General features: G+C 44.2%; 1 protein-coding gene across 8 annotated transcripts in view; it reads left to right on the forward strand.

The window, feature by feature from the left end:
- TNS1 (tensin 1) overlaps positions 1-18619 on the forward strand; it is a 322456-nt gene that overhangs the window by 19429 nt on the left and 284408 nt on the right. The gene's annotated exons all lie outside the window — the stretch shown is intronic.

An 18619-nucleotide genomic window follows, 5' to 3' on the forward strand; every position in this document is an offset into this window, starting at 1 on the left:
AACCCCGCTAAATGTGGTACCTTGGTTATCTAAGATACCCAGAATCCTTCACCCAACCATCGGCCCAACCTTAAAGGTTTGGAAGAAAATCCGTTTTGGAAAAAGCATCTCAACTTTTCCTTCACCTATCACCCCCTTCGTGTTCAATCCAGACTTTCCACCAGGTCAATCGGGTTCTGACTTCAGAAGGTGGTCTCGGGCGGGAATCAAGGGCCTCGGCCAGTTGGTGACGAATGGTAGACCCCTCTCTTTTGCAGACCTTCAGTCAGCTTTCTCGCTACCCTCCTCTGAACATTGGAAATATGTTCAAATCTTCCATTACATTAATTCTATTAGAGGAACCGGAACTCTTAACAGATCTCCAACTCCATTCGAAAACTTATGCTTATCCAAATCCGCTCCAGTCCATATTATCTCTGAAATTTACAAAATTTTGTTGGAGGACCAGTTCAGTTCCCCACCTCCTTTTGCCAGATTATGGGAACGGGACCTAGCGCCACATATAACCTCAGCATCCTGGCAAAAAATTTTCACAAATACACACTCCTGTTCACTAAGCATCTCAGTAATAGAAACTCACTATAAACTCCTGACCAGGTGGTACAGATGCCCTACACTGTTACATAAATTTAATCCCCAATTATCTTCTTCGTGCTGGAGATGCTCCAGTTCCCTGGGTTCTTTATTCCATATTTGGTGGGAATGCCCACTCATCACCCCATTTTGGAACGAGGTCATTAGATTATCCAGTGCTATTGTGGGACACGAGGTTCCCAAGGATCCAGGCTTCTGGCTACTCTCATACTCCCCTATTCAATCCTCAAAATACAAAAAATCTCTACTGAAACACCTCAACAACGCAGCCAGGGCAGTCCTACCTACACGCTGGAAATCCCGAACACCCCCCCTGATTATGGACTGGTTCAATAGAATTGATTATTACATGTCCATGGAAGACATTATCCTTTCAGCCAATGACAAATCCACAGAATTCTTAGCCACATGGTTTTCCTGGATTGAATTTAAAAACTCAGAAGATTTCAAGATAGTTTGTTCTTTACCTGCCTGCGCTTACTAGCTCCCCTCCCATCTCTCCCCTTTCCATATGTGTCCTCTGCTCCCCCCTCCACTTTATCCTCCCTTTCCTCTTTTGCTGTTAGTCTTTGTCTCCCCTTTCTTCGGGGAGTGTTCCCTTTTTTTTTTTTTTTTCCCCTTTTAAGTCTGTGTTCTATTGCCAATTTAAAACTTTTGCGGTGTGAGTTACGCTAATGTTATTAGCTATTGATGGTTCATGTGTTACAAATGTTATGTACTGACAATTTCTCTTCCTAATGGACCATTCTTTTGGCTAAGTTTGTTATAATGCTTGCTCACCCGCAATGAAAATAAAGAATTTAAAAAAAAAAAAAAAGGACATTTTGCTGAAAAAAATACTTATATTTTTTATATTCTGTTATTTTTAGATTTTAATAGGTCAAATGTGTTGTGACACAAAGCTGTTATTGTCTTTCATTGGTATAACAATATTAATAATATAGTATACTAATGACCAGTCTGATCTGATCAAAACTATAATCTGATTGGTTCTAATGGGTTACATCAAATTTCGCAGATTGATCTAGTTTGTGAAAGGTTTTTTTGGTTTGTTTTGTTTTACCTTCAGGTGACTTTTGCTATATAAATTGTCTTGTGTTTCTGGCTTCCTTCTTTGTTCCGCACCAAAGCCTTTATATCATCCAGGCACAGTTATCTGACAATACAGGGATATGACACAGAACAGTTGTATCCAATACTCTGTTATATTCAAGGGCAATAAAAACACATCCAATAATATAAAAGCTCCTCCAACGTCTTCTCCAACACACAAAATGTTTTATTTCCAAAACATAACGACTCACAATAGTGTAAAATCTATACAATCCAGGGGCACTTATATCACTGATGGGAAGAAAGTATCTTGATATCTGTTCAAAAGTCCATAAGTCTCTGAGTGATGAAAATATCCCCTTTATTTGGCAACGAGATCACTGTATTGAGAGGACTATCACACCTTAATTACATGGATATGAGAGATTAGCCATTAAATGAACAATAAGTCACTATGGGCCTCATTTAGAGTCGGACGCAAAGGCCGTTTCAGGTGCATCGTGCTCCTTTATACTGACGCTCAGTAAGTATGTGTTCCGTCTGCTTCTCGGACACAGTGTACACTTGCGACAACTTGCGTCTCTCTAACGCAGACTTATATAGGCCTGAACGTGTATAATAAAAATACTTTGTGAGTCTACCCGGAAATAAAACCCTAGACGGACTCAGAACACACGTCAAAAAGTGCGGCAGGAATGAGGTGGCGACAGTAGTTAGCTGCTGCAGGAACTGGCCGCAGCTCGGTAGGGTATTACCAGTGGGTCCTAACTTGGGTTGCGCCCCAATCGTATAACCCTACCAAGCTGTGGGCACTTCCCGCAGCTGCTCCTGAGTTTGCATTTTACACGCATATTGCGTCCGACTCTAAATGAGGCCTTATATATTTCACAGGGAAATAGTCTGCCTGGATAGCAAATGAGATGAACACATAAATTGAGGATAAAATTCAATCTGGTTGTCAAAATGTGATTTTCCCTGGTCCAGTTATTAGGAAAATTAGTGTCTATTACTATTACTATATCTTTATATTGCTCCTGTATAACAATCCTGGGTTACCGCTAGGAAAAGTGCAGTAATACGTAATAATATAATAAAAACACCATATTTATCATGACAGCGTTGGCTTCTGTTTGATGCTGGTGTTATAAAATGGGATAACTGTGTCTACCACCAATTGTCCTGATTTTAGCGGAACACTCCCATTTTGCAGACCTCTAAAGAGGGTGGCGCTTATACTGCCAGGGGCGCACGCTGGGGGTTTTCTGGTACTCCAGAAACCCCTCCCCTCCGCGAAGAACGGGGGCTAAAAATTGCCCCTACATACTGTACTGTACAGCAGCCGCGGTGCTATCAAAGAAGTGTCCGCGGCGGTGCTGTATTGTAGTACAATACAGCACGGACGCTTTTTTGACAGCGCCGCGGCTGCTGTACAATACAGTGCCGCCGAAATGGAGCTGCTGCGCATGCTCGACCGCATGCACAGCAGCTCTCTCTGTATATTTTTTTTTGGGGGGGGGTAACCCCCCCTTAAAAATCCTGCGTGCGCCCCTGACCCCTGACTGCAGTAGGCGGGGCTTCTTAAATAGTGGGCTTGGGGTAGCAGATTGGGGGGCAAGGTTTGTGCTTTATAAGGGTGGGGCTTATTTTGTCCTGCTTTTGCATGTATAAGTGTTCGGAGGTATGACTAGATACTGCTGGAACGTGATCTGTGTAAGATGCAGTACTGACAATCACCATCCCACCTCTTACAATTCAGCATAACTGTGAGAATTTCTAAACAATGTAAATTGAAGCAGAGCTTTGCAGCCCTAACTCTCTGAGCTGTCAGATTTATACACAGATCAAAGGGAAACAACTTGGCGTCATAACTTCTTATCACAGAGAGATGTTCTCCCTGTACTCAGGCTTTATGCCGACTGGTTCACTGACGTGTGTTAGAAACGACTCTCACATCAGTGTTGGGCAACAAGTGATTCTTCGGCTTGAACTCCATCTCTAAGCGCACTCTGCGAGCCAGTTCCTGGTGTCATCATCCGAGATGTCAGCCTGACCCCATGCATCCGGGAGGTGTTCATCTGCTCCTGAATTTAGCGCTCGCTCCTGAATGAATTAACCTGGATGACTCGATGAATTATTGTGCGAAAACTGTTGCTAAATTCTGCAGGAGACAAATATCTCCAAGATGACCTAGGTGGAGTTGACGTCTCTGCATTTCTGCTTTAGCTGATCCTTTTATTTTTGGAGGTAGCACATGCGAGGTCTGAGTCATGCTCTGACGTAAGTCCATTTGCGTAGCGTATCTTACGTGCAATAGCTCTGTGTATGCTCCAAAATGGACCTAACACCAATGAACGCAATCGCATGCAATTCATATCTGCACGCAAATGACACTGACGCGGGCTACCACTTGTGAGGTGGAACAGCGGAGCGAAGGGGCTGGCTGACGTAGGACGTGTACATTAAGGTCGTTCCGATGCAGATGTGATCAACTCAAGTCCTCTGTTTCCCGTAGGTACAAAACCAAAAGATTTAAGCCTGCATCCCAACGTCAAGGGCGCCTCAATATATGCAGGTCCTACACTGACCTATATGCTTTAAACACCATTAAAATGCACTCACCTCTCAGGTATAGGGGTTTACATCTAGCAAGGGCTCCCGTAGGTACATCTGGTTTCAGCCGTATCACTTGTCCCAGCTACAGGGCAGGTGTAAGAACCGACTGATAGTGATGACTGTCACTGCATCGTTTTTGTTTTAAAAACTACACGTATGCGTGCCGCTAGCTAGCATATAACACGTGTGTGCAAGAAACATAGACTATATAAACACATTGTATGTACAGTGTGAATTAAAAGCATCTTGATTTATGTATTTATTGTAACAGAAAATAAAAATAAATGAAACATTTTTTTAAAAAATCGATTTGTTTATTAATGATTCTATTGTTAAGAGTTATTCATTTATTTAATATAATTTAATATACTTTTAATATTAATAACTACGAGTTCCGTGCTCTTTTTTTAAAACGCACTTGAATTCGGGCACAATGATTCCCATTTAATAACATGGCACCGTGTTCTGTTATCAATACCAGCAAATCAGATGACAGCTGTCATTTTTTTCAGGCGTTTAGAAGAGGAAAACTGCAATCTGATTTGAGTTGCTGTGGGTTACGTCACCTTTGATCATAGCGCCATTGTATTAAATAAACCACTTTACCTATCGGTTTTCTTTGACCAGATATATACAAAAATTTACAGGAGGAAAAAATAAGTTTTATTGTGTGTACACAGTTATTCAGTGCACAGAGCAGACGCCACATTATAATGCTGAGCTGACATTGTAAGAGGATGAACTGGGGGTGTTACATTTACGGCACAGAGTGCATATTGCAGATACGTCCCCTGCAAAAATAACAAAAATACACTCTGAGTTATTCAGTACCGAAGCTGTCATGGCTGAGTGACAGCGATCGCTCTGGTGTTTTGTATTTTAGACAGGTCCCCTCTTGCAAGGAGTGGGTGAAGCTGGAATCTTACTGTGTGTCTTCTGCAAAGTCGTCAGATCTCTCCAGCCCTGGCTGCCTGACAATGGCGGCATTGTGCGTGCGGCGAGGTGGCAAGTGTCTGAGGTTATGGGAGGAGCAGATAACAATAGCCTTGTTTCATTCCCACGTACACCTGCCAATGTACGCTGCTAACTTTGCACATTATTTGTAGTAAGCCTCGGGGGGCAAGTCCCCCTTAAAGAGAGCCGTCCTTTCTCTGTCTCTAAATGTGTTTTACCAGCAGTATGATGTGAGATTACTAGTCCTTCTGTTAGAGGTGTCAACCTGGGAAGTGGAGGCCTGGTCAGCAGCAGGTATTACTGATTGTAAATGGGGTAACCAACCCCAGGATTAAGGCTGCCTATCGGGCACCGACGCTTGAAGTGAAATATCCTTGTAATCTGCTGTAGGGGTCTGGTTGTTGTGTGTGTGTGTGAATGTGGGGTTTGTCTGATTTAAGTGTGGTTTTACCCGGGGAGGGGCTGGCAAATTTTTGCAGCATTTTAAATACGTTTTAAAGGAAGAAAAATACAGATAGCCCAATGATCCAGCCCAAGTCAGCCTATTCTGGGACGGGCCCGGGGGTTTGGGGGCAGGGGGGGCACATGACCCCCTACCCCCAAACCCAGCCTTCCCCTGGTTTTACCCAGCTAATGAAATAACACTTCTAATGACCGGTACACTAAACATTTAGTGATCTTGGTGCAACACACAGAACATTGTACAGACCAAAAATACAGTTGAATTCTGGTGACCACTCTACAAAGCTGAAACCAATCCGGTGCTTACACTGGACAACAGTCCCCAATCCTATGCCTACAATGGAATACAGACCCCAATCTAATGCCTGAGCTAAACTACAGACCCCAAAATAATGCATACAATGGAATACAGACACCAGTGTGGAGGCGATCTCACAATTCCGACCACAATCCAGTGGTTATATAAATACTTGGTCCCAAGAGCTGTCGCTTTAGTCCCAACTGAGCAAACTGAGTTGATGCACAGCATTGATTTTGCATGTTTTTGTAAAATCTCTTAGCTATAAGCGTATATTTAGTGGCTTGGTTTGTTTACATAATGTATGCTCTGGGACTGATGGGATATGTAGTTCTTCTCAAGTTCCTGCTCTGTAAGTTGTACGCCAACAGAATTGCAACTAGCTCCCAAAATTCTCCCAATGAAATGAAATAATGACATCTATATTTATATTTGCCAATGCTGATTTGTGAGACTGATTTGCAGTGGGTAAAACTGGGGGCTTTTTTTTAAATTAATTCCCAGTAGAGTATCTGGGTGTAGATTAAATAGCATGTAGCATATATGTTGACCTTATATTCATTAAAGCCAATATAATAAATAATCTACAAATGATTATAATCTATAGTGATCTGAAATAAGCACTTTTGGCAGCGTATAGATTTTCAGTCAATTATGTACCACAAGAGGGCGCACTGTCCTGTGTCATGCAACTCCCAGCCTGAGCTGTAACTATCCATTAACCCAGTGGTTCCCAAACTTTTGCAGTTCGCGGCACCCTTAGAGTCTTCATAATTTTTTCAAGGCACCCCTCCAAAATAATTATCAAGCAGTCCCGTTTTATAAGTAGTCAGAAAAACGTAATAAGTATTTAGGTCAGGACAGAGATACTTATTTAGTTGTATGCAAAAATAATACACATAAATCCAAGGGGAAATAATATTTTTATATATATTTTTTTCAATTATATTTCTGTCAAAGAATAATTTACAGCTAACACACTCTGTGTCCCTGCGTCCACACACACTGTGCCCCCTGCATCCACACACTCTGTAACCCCTCTGCATCCACACGCTCTGTGCTCCCTCTGCATCCACACACACTGTGCCCCTCTGCATCCACACACACTGTGCCCCCTGCATCCACACACTCTGTAACCCCTCTGCATCCACACACTCTGTGCCCCTCTGCATCCACACACACTGTGCCCCTCTGCATCCACACACACTGTGCCCCCTGCATCCACACACTCTGTAACCCCTCTGCATCCACACGCTCTGTGCCCCCTGCATCCACACACTCTGTGCCCCTCTGCATCCACACACTCTGTGCCCCTCTGCATCCACACACTCTGTGCCCCTCTGCATCCACACACACTGTGCCCCCTGCATCCACACACTCTGTAACCCCTCTGCATCCACACGCTCTGTGCCCCCTGCATCCACACACTCTGTGCCCCTCTGCATCCACACACTCTGTGCCCCTCTGCATCCACACACACTGTGCCCCTCTGCATCCACACACTCTGTGCTCCCTCTGCATCCACACACACTGTGCCCCCTGCATCCACACACTCTGTGCCCCTCTGCATCCACACACTCTGTGCCCCCTGCATCCACACACTCTGTGCCCCCTGCATCCACACACTCTGTGCCCCTCTGCATCCACACACTCTGTGCCCCTCTGCATCCACACACTCTGTGCCCCTCTGCATCCACACACTCTGTAACCCCTCTGCATCCACACACTCTGTGCCCCTCTGCATCCACACACACTGTGCCCCTCTGCATCCACACACTCTGTGCCCCTCTGCATCCACACACTCTGTGCCCCCTGCATCCACACACTCTGTGCCCCTCTGCATCCACACACTCTGTGCCCCCTGCATCCACACACTCTGTGCCCCCTGCATCCACACACTCTGTAACCCCTCTGCATCCACACACTCTGTAACCCCTCTGCATCCACACACTCTGTGCCCCTCTGCATCCACACACACTGTGCCCCCTGCATCCACACACTCTGTGCCCCTCTGCATCCACACACACTGTGCCCCTTGCATCCACACACTCTGTGCCCCTCTGCATCCACACACTCTGTGCCCCCTGCATCCACACACTCTGTGCCCCTCTGCATCCACACACTCTGTGCCCACTGCATCCACACACTCTGTGCCCCCTGCATCCACACACTCTGTGCCCCCTGCATCCACACACTCTGTGTCCCTCTGCATCCACACACTCTGTGCCCCTCTGCATCCACACACTCTGTGCCCCCTGCATCCACACACTCTGTGCCCCCTGCATCCACACACTCTGTGTCCCCTGCATCCACACACTCTGTGTCCCCTGCATCCACACACTCTGTGCCCCTCTGCATCCACACACTCTGTGCCCCTCTGCATCCACACACTCTGTGCCCCTCTGCATCCACACACTCTGTGCCCCCTGCATCCACACACTCTGTGCCCTCTGCATCCACACACTCTGTGCCCCCTGCATCCACACACTCTGTGCCCCTCTGCATCCACACACTGTGTGCCCACTGCTTCCACACACTCTGTGCCCACTGCATCCACACCCTCTGTGCCCCCTGCATCCACACAGACTGTGCCCCCTGCATCCACATACTCTGTGCCCCTCTGCATCCACACACACTGTGCCCCCTGCATCCACACACACTGTCCCTCCTGCATCCACACACTCTGTGCCCCAACTACAGGTCTAGTCTAAGTCCTGATCAGTAGTGATGACGTTCTCGTATGCATGCATTTCTTGATCAGTAGACATTAAGATCATCCTAACAAATGTATTTCATGAAAATGTTTTTTTTCCAGAGGTTATAAACTGTCATTAATTCTTATATTATTAACAAATTACATTTATTTAATAGTCATTGGACGTGTCCTGCAGTGTCCTGTGTAGTACAGCAGAGCAGACCTAGACCCATATTCATCAGCGCACGCATCTTCAGATCCGCTCCTTGTTGAATTCGGGTGTGCGCAGAGCCGATTTACGTATGTTTTAAACCAGCACCGGTTGCTCTCAGTATACATGCCTTAATGATCAGCCTACACACCACTACTGCTACAGAACTACCCGTATCATGCATAACATCGGTGGTGTTCTGAAATCTGGTGATAAACCCAATATTGCAGTCTCGGATCCCTTTGTTTTCTGGTTGCTGACCATTTTCATTTTTTGGATACATATTAGAATTATTAACAAAATTTGTTGGTAAAACAATGCACCCATCCATAAATGTTTATAGAACAATCCGTAACGAGATACTTTCAGGGCCTGGTCATGTTTCCTCTGTTTGTATAATACGAGCTGTACGTTTGCAGGATGCATGCGCTGCTTATAATTAAGGCCATCTGCAGTCAGTTATCCCCAGTGATGCCGGCTGAGCAGAGGAAGCAGAGATCTCTGCCCTTCTTTACGGTTGGAAAAGCAACAATGTGATCTTGACATTTGTGTGTTTCATCTTTGAACTGTTTTACGAGTCAGACAGATGACACTTAATCACGCGTAACGTTATATTACTTAGAGTCTTATTGCGTTCACCTGCGACCTTTTGCTCCTCCACACTGTTATTTTGTATAAGAATACATTGTCAGTATTAGATTCTGTTTCTGCGTCAGTATCAATAAATAGTATCGAGTTGGACGACACAGTATAGGGTTCAAGAGACCGTCTGGTAAAACTACGAGGCGGCTGGACTCAGAGAAGATGTGCAACAGCCACCAGCCATAACCGTTAGGCACATTGCTCACCTTGCTCCTGGGAATTGTCTAGCCGCCATATTTGCAGCGCATATTTTTTTTTTTTTTTCGATTTAGTTTTTTTGTACATACTTGGTAAATTATAGGGACCAAAGTGGAAGTTTATATTTCATCATCATCATCATCATCTATTTATTTATTTATATAGCACCACTGATTCCACAGCGCTGTACAGAGAACTCACTCACATCAGTCCCTGCCCCATTGGAGCTTACAGTCTAAATCCCCTAACATACACACAGATTGAGAGAGACTAAGGGCAATTTAATAGCCACCAATTCACCTATCAGTATGTTTTTGGAGTGTGGGAGGAAACCGGAGCACCCGGAGGAAACCCACGCAAACACGGGGAGAACATACAAACTCCTCACAGATAAGGCCATGGTCGGGAATCAAACATTTTGTGTGTGTGTTCGCATATGTACGGATTGATGTTTGCGGGTTTGCTTGGCCGTGGTATCTGTAATTTGTAAAGGGAATTTAATATACCGTATTTCCCCATGTATAAGACGCACCTTTTTCCCAATAATTTTGGGTCTAAAAAGTGGGTGCGTCTTATACTGTGCCAGCGCTTTTTACCTCCCTCCAGAATGAAGAAGACCACCCCTGTTGGACTGGCACCACTTACCACCCCCACCCACAGTGGAATAACGGGACAATGATCACACCACTCTCCGCCTGCGTTGACGCGGATCCGGTACCGAAGAGTACCCAATACACCCTATAAATACTAATCAATCTAACCGTTTCCTCTCCCGGCACCTTTTCGGGTCTCCGCGGTGTGTCGATCGCGGGCCTGAGCGTTGATTGCGGTCTGAGGAGAGAGAGGAGTCCACTGCCCCGCCATTGCCACCTCACAGGAAGCGAAGGTCCTACACTGCCAGGGTCCTACACGGTGGTGTCCGCTCTGCTGCCTGCAATTCATCCAAGACAAGTATGAGTGTTCACCACCCACTCCGGTACTTGTACCCGCAGAACCGATCAGCTCAGTGAACAAACTCCTTTTTTGTTTCCTAGTTTTGGTATTCTAAAAGAACAAAGGTCCCACTGGCGCCTCCAGCTCGGTGTGTTCAGCGAGGGAGAGCTTTGCACTGCCTACACAAGATGCTAATGAGTTTGGGAAGGTGAGCTTACAAAACACAGCAAATCTCGGGAATAGCTTCAGTTCAATAACCTTGTGTAATACATCTTTTTTTAAATTTTGGGCCCCAAAATTAAGGTGCGTCTTATACAGGGGTGCGCCTTATACATGGGGAAATACGGTATATCCAGATGGCAAAAATATGACCGATATAAGTGACCTCGCTAAGCGGTAATGTCTGAATAAATGTTCCTGCAGTTGTGGGTGAACAAGTTGTTTTCTCAAAGTTGTCTTCAGAATTAGGGGTAAATCAAAGTTTTGTTAAACCGCCGATTTGATGCGTTTTTACGTGCAGGTTTTAAACTGTCCACTATAGTAAGGGCAAAACCGTGGATAAATTGCCCAAAAACTGGTGTTTCATCCAGCAAAGCATTCAAGACCGCCATCCCGGTTTTTAACCTTGGCGACATACAAAGCGTCGTGAGTATGAAGCTTCTGCAACACAGCCCTAAACACAGAGGTGTTTGTGAGAGGTCAGATTGCAGCATGTTGTGTGAGCTATCGGCCCATTAATAAGATAACAGGAGCCAGCATTGAGTTATCAATTATTGTGGCCATCATTATTTAATGTTAATGGGGACAAAATTAATTTATAACTTATAGGGGCAATTTTTATAGTTCATTTATAGTAAGGGCGCAATATTAATATATAATTATATTAAGGGGCAGTAATATTTGATTGCACCATTTATACTGCACATATGTGGCACTAATAGTACCAGCATGCACATGTGTGGTGCATGCTGGCACTTGTAGTGCCATATAATAAGTCTTGTCAGAGGGGACTATAGCAGTGGATTCCAAACTTTTTCAGCTCAAGGCACCCTTAGGGTCTTTTTTTAAGGCACCCCTAAGCCAAAATAATTACCAAGTAGTCCCCCGTCTTGCTTACCACTGGTCCTGGCCAAGGCACCCCTGTGAGATCGCCGAGGCACCCCAGGGAGCCTAGGTGCACAGTTTGGGAACCACTGAAGTATAGCCTTTATGGGGGGGGTGTGAAAAAATATGTTCAGGACCCCCTTCCAAAGACTACCGGCCTCCTGGAGTGTGGGAGGAAACCGGAGCACCTGGAGGAAACCCACGCAAACACGGGGAGAACATACAAATTTGAATATACTGAAATGGAACAAACAGCGTCCAAACGCAACTGCACGCAGACACAACTGTGACACAGTATGGGTACGGACGGTTAAATTGAATGTCTTTTATTGCAACTCAAAACAGACGCAGCGTTTAAGCGCTAGAGGGTATCTGGCCTAATCTATGACAGCTGCAATCTCCAGCTCACGGAAAAATACAACTTTAACTAACGTATTTTGTTTCTCACTGTCTTGAGAAGGAAAAAAGAATAATAGTAATTTGTGAGTCATATTTCTATTCATATGTATATAGTCTGGGATATTAATTTAAAATCATCCATTTAATGCTAATTGCAAAATACTCACCTTCAGGAGAATACTGATAAATTAGAAACTGTACAAAGATGGACAGTGTCTTACGCATATCATGGGTTTTGGAGCTTAATCTGTACATCTTGGAGGCATAAACAGCTTCAACAAGGCACACGGTATTTGATAAAATAAGTTAATAATGATATAATATGTGAAGAAGAAGAGTACACAGCCTGACGTTGGCACGGGGGAGTAGTTTCAAAATATTATTTCACCGAGAAGTACAAGTACACTGGGATAAAAATATATAAAACTACTTGGGATAAACACAGGTCTGTCTTCAGACTAAACTATTTTTATATGAGTAGTACTAGATGGAACATTCGTCCGTTCTCTCACCAGCAGTATTCTTTGTTTGTGACACGTCCTCTCTAAGCCAATTCAGAGAAATATTTCATCAATTATTTATTAAATTATTATTATTACCATTTATTTATATAGCGCCACTAATTCCGCAGCGCTGTACAGAGAACTCACTCACATCAGTCCCTGCCCCATTGGAGTTTACAGTCTGAATTCCCTAACACACACACACACACACAGACACACAGGCTAGGGTCAATTTCTTAGCAGCCAATTAACCTACTAGTTTGTTTTTGGAGTGTGGAAGGAAACCAGAGCACCTGGAGGAAACCCACGCAAACACGGGGAGAACATACAAACTCCTCACAGATAGGGCCCTGGTTGGGAATTGAACTCATGAACCCAGTGATGTAAGGCAGAAGTGTTGACCACTGAGCCACCGTGCTCAGTGGTTAGCATGAACATTTTTTTTAGTAGTTTAATTCAAGAAAATATGTTTATCTTTGCCACGCTTTTGTTGTTAGTGTTTGGAGCTCCCCAATGTGTTTATCTGCGAAAAATAGAACACAACACCTAGTGATAAATGTATTTACCTAGTGTGAGTAACGCTTGTAAAATACACACGAAAAAATCCAGTGGGTACGTGGCCTAACAGTTGTTTTCCAAGAGAAATCTCCTTTTTCTGTCTATTTATAGTCTGTAGACTTTGCCCTCCCCTGTTTGCTGAGATCGGGCCGAGCAGTTTATTATATATATTGTTATTGCTCTGTATGAAATATTGCTGCTGACTGCACTACACAACATATGCCCTTTACTAAGTAACCACTAGCGACTGAGTTATAATAACTATTAGATGTAAACACAGGACGTTACTGGTGATAAATGCGCAGAGGTGACGCAGAAATCCGTTTCCCGGGTGACGCTTGTCCTGCGTTGTCATGGTTACTCCTTCATGTCCACAAAGTCATCGGACGAACACGGGGGGAGATGGTTTTAACCTTTTCAGAGTTACTTTAAAATGTCTCCTCCAGAAAATTCTCAGCTGTTTCATTCAGTGCCCAGAGGCGAAATATAACTTAATAACTCGATCACTATAATGGTCAAGTATTACAATGACTGCGGAGAGTACGGCTTGTCCAAAAAAACCAGCACTCCATCATCCTCATAATCGCCATTTATTTATATAGTGCCACCAATTCTGCAGCTCTGTACGTAAAATAATTGTCATTCATATCAGTCCCTGCCCCAATGGAGCTTACAGTCTAAATACCCTAACACACACACACACACACACACACACACACACACACACACGGGGGTTAAATTTGTCTGCAGCTAATTAACTTACCAGTAAGTTTTGGAGGAAACCCACGCAAACACAGGGAGAACATACTACCTCCACAAAGATAATATGTTAAAATGTCTGTATGTTCGATCCATTACTTTATTATTTTATTAGTTTATGAACATTCATTTATATACTACCAGCAGTGCTTAACAGCTGAGAACAAATATAGTAATAAAACAAGATTGGGTATTTCCGAACAGACAGAGAGGTGCTTACAAGCTCACAATCTATAGGAAATTTAGAGTTTTGTACATGAGGTCATAGTTGCCTACTCTCCCGGAATGTCCGGGAGACTCCCGAATTTTTGTGAGTTCTCCCGGACTCCCGAGAGAGCAGGCAAAAATCCCGGATCCAGGTGTCCTCGCTGTTGAAGATGGCGGGGGGTGGGGCTAAATGCGTCATTGTGGCCCCGCCCCCTGCTTCGATTGGCTAAAATGGCTAAATTGATTGACAGGGGGCGGGGCCTAACGGGGCCCGCACGTGGCCACGCCCCTCAATGGACCCCCTCCCGGACAGATGCCTCTAAAAGTAGGCAAGTATGCATGAGGTCAGTGCTAATTATTGCATATTGGTCCAGACAGATTGCAATGTGATAAAGTGCTCAGTGGGCTGTATGATCCAGTCCAACAGCGATGTTGCTTTGCGGGGGGGTGGTCTGTTATTTGAGTATAGAAAGAGAATAAATGTAAGTTTGCGTGAACTGTGTAGAGGGGCGGTAATAGCTTATGAAGGTTGGTTCATGAAATAGATAAGATTGTCTAAAGAGGTGTGATTTCAGGGAACGCCTTGGAGGCTACCCTTGTGAGAGGGAGGGAATTAAAGGGAATGCAGCCCCTAAAAAAGTCCTGAAAATGGGAATGGAAGCAAATAATGATCGCGGACGAGTTGCACAGATCTAGGGTAGAGCATAGAGATAACGTTGGCAGATATTGTGAAACAATTGAAGATATTTATGGTGGTTCAGGTTTGTAACTGGCTTTACGAGAAGTATTTTATTTAGGAATCTTTAAGTACAGGCAACTAATGTTGGGACTGATGGAAGCAGCAGTAGAAGGACGTTCGGCAAGGAAAATTAATCTAGCCATTGCATTTAAATTATGCTGTAAGAGCTTGGCTTTATTCAGTCTTTCAGTGAGGCAACATCTATAGAATGCTGATCAGTAATAATTTTCCTACACTAAGGAGCTCTAAGAAGCAAAACAGTCTGCCTGCAAGTGGGGTCTCTCCCTCAGCAGCAGCTGACGTATTTTCTGAATGCCCGAAGAATAAAACGGTGCCCCCATAAAGGCTGACATGTAAATGGTATTTGCCAGAAGTGTTTTTCCAGAAATTGAGTAGTATACCTGTATGCTACTGTATGGAGAGGTACATCCGGGGAAAAATTATTATACAGTGCTAATGAAGCAGATATAATCTGGTAAACACACATTGTGCAGTGGCACCCTGCCATTCCACTGTTAAAAAATCAATTATTACCTTACCCCCTCCATTGCAGATAGCTGAAGCTCCTCCCACATTCTTTGGGCAACGGCCTGATCGGATCTGATACAGATTAAAATATGATTTTACAGTCAGTTGAGTTACTGTGATATCACAGGCCCTGCCCCGTGTAGGAATCAACCAATCTACATAGTGGATTTCTGCAGAGCTAGACTACAAACTTGTCAGTCACTCTCTGTCTATTCAGAAGCTAAAACAGTGTAACCTGCTGCAGAGTGGTGAAATCAAACAATGTGGACATACACACATCAGTCATTTACCATATATATTAATGTCAAATAGTTCACATTATAGTGTCAATATCTTTACTTGCATTTAATCAGAGCTTCTTTTAGTTGAGATAGTCATGGGATCCTATGGTTGGTGGTAGGCTGGAGATTAATATGCGTAACGGTGGTAGGGCCACAGGCGATGCTTATAAGTAGAAGAACATCTACTTCGGTAAAGATGGCCTTTTAAGTGCTGGGATCCCACAGTCCGATGGATACCATATCCCCAATTTTAGCACTTTAGGGCTGATTTACTTGAGATCCTGTAGGAACCTCACACGATGTTCTCTGCCAGATGATTATGTAAAATGAGCAATGTTTTCTCTACCGTAAATGTCAGTAAGTTGCGTAGAAACATATTGCATGAACTTCCTACTGGACATTTCCTACTCATCATCATCATCACCATTTTTTTATATAGCGCCACTGATTCCGCGGCGCTGTACAGAGAACTCACTCACATCAGTCCCTGCCCCATTGGAGCTTACAGTCTAAATTCCCTAATATACACAGAGCGACTAGGGTCAATTTTGATAGCAGCCAATTAACCTACTAGCTAATTGAATCTGCACCTTTGAAAAAAGACAATTAATCCATAAAAATGTCTGCTTACACTGTGTGTACGCCACAGGCAGATGTTGGTGCTTTAAGTAAAACATCATCTTAGTGATGAAGAAAAATGATCTCAAATAAAGCCATGGAAGGAGCAGGACTGGGAAATATGGATGGTAGCGGCAGGCCACGGGTTATTGTGCCTGTACTTGCTGAAATCTCCAGGGAGTTTCTCAGTTAACACTCTGAAAGGTCATTTTATTTTCAATTGTTTTGTGTATCGTTCTTGGTTTCCATTGTGTGTGTGAAGTTTATTGCCACTTTCACCGGAGTGAAAAATGAAACCTTCGTTTTAAAGGTTACAGGCTGGACAGACACAGAGCCGGCTCCTCCTCACTATTAAACACAGACACACCGGCGTGCCGTGCTCCATGTGTGTGCTGAGGATTGTTCCCTGTGACTGCAGGGTTCCCATAGAGGGAAGAAAGTAGTTGTTTCCTCGGGGGATTTCTTTATTATTTATTATAATTCACCTATTCATCATTACACAGCGCTGTACAGAGAATATTTGTCATTCACATCAGTCCCTGCTGCATAGGAGCTTACAGTCAAAATTCCCGACACACACACGTATGTCTATGGACTATAAAACCAGAGCACCAGAGGAATCCCACGCAAACACGGTGAGAACATACAAACTCCACACAGACAAGGGCCTGGTCAGGATTCAAACTCATGATAACTAGTGCTGTGAAGCAGCAATACTAACCACAGTGCCACCATTCATTGACGAGACATGCGGAGTGTCGCTTGGCCTTTGAAGTAGACTGTGTGAGCATGATGTGGTTGGTGTGGTCAGTCTACGATTGCATGCACATAACCATCACTAGATTGAGCCTTCAGCTAGAGATGTATAAAATAGGAATGGACTTTAAATTGTTCTCATCCATCGTTGGTAGTTGGAGCAGGTCTTCACAGGTGGTGATTTCAGTCCGACTTGGTCTTAATTGGCCAACAAAGTCACCATATAAGTGGCCAGTGATAGACTTTGACATATTCTTCTCCAATAGAAACCTATACAAATACTTTCTGGACAATAAGCATTCTGAGTACAGATATCTAGTGACAATGGGGCTGATTCATTAAGGAAAGTAAGGTGAAACATTGAGTCAGTTTTCTACCGGACACAACCATGTTACACTACAAGGGGTGCACATTAGTTTATTATTTTGCATATAAGTTAAATACTGGCTGTTTTTTCATGTAGAACACAAATACTTAATTTTTTTACACTGAAATTGATCTAGTACGTGTCCTACCTCAACTATAAATCTGAATCCAGATTTAAAATTTACCTCCCCCTCCGATGCAACATGGTTTTGCCCAGGTGAAAATTTATACTTTTTGTTTGCTTTACTTCCCTTAATGAATCGGGCCCAATGATTATGTGCAGCGTGGAAAACATTGTCCTTATAAACAACTGTTACTGTTTATATTCCTTCCGTGAAACTGTGTCATTCATCACACTGGAAATGTCCAAGTGATAGATTCCATTGTGCTGTTTCTGGAATACACAGGTGACGTTGTCCTTGGCTGGTTGGTTCTACGCAGATCTGGAATTGCTTTTTCATTTTCTGAAAATGTAATACCTATTCCTTCATTGGTGCACACTACCTATGAATTCCTAATGTGGAGATTAGATTTAGAGACCATTTGTGAGCATGTCCTGATCAGGCCCGGCGCTCCCATTAGGCAAGGTTAGGCAGTTGCCTAGGGCGCCGGGCTCTGGAGGGCGGCACTGAAGCGGGGGACCCAGTAATAATTTAGAAATAAATGCTGGCGGTGCGATCGCCTAGGGCAGATCGGCCGCCCGCCCTCAATTATGCGGTGCTGCTACAGCACAGCACCGCATTTTAAAATACACCCGGCGCCTGGCTTCTGGCAGCGTTGTGACATCACGACGCTGCCAGTGTAGAGGAGCCGATAGGAGACAGAAGAAAGAAGAAACGAAAGGCGCGCAATAAGAGAAAGGAAGAAAAGTGAGGAAGCTAAGGTGAGTACAGGAAAGAGGAATCTGCAGACAGAGGGGAGAGAGCGGAGGCTACAGAGAGACAGAGGGGAGAGAGCGGAGGCTACAGACAGACAGGGGAGAGAGCGGAGGCTACAGACAGACAGAGGGGAGAGAGCGGAGGCTACAGACAGACAGAGGGGAGAGAGCGGAGGCTACAGACAGACAGAGGGGAGAGAGCGGAGGCTACAGACAGACAGAGGGGAGAGAATGGAGGCTACAGACAGACAGAGGGGAGAGAATGGAGGCT

This window comes from Mixophyes fleayi, chromosome 7 (assembly GCF_038048845.1).
Source record: "Mixophyes fleayi isolate aMixFle1 chromosome 7, aMixFle1.hap1, whole genome shotgun sequence".
NCBI classification, from domain to species: domain Eukaryota; kingdom Metazoa; phylum Chordata; class Amphibia; order Anura; family Limnodynastidae; genus Mixophyes; species Mixophyes fleayi.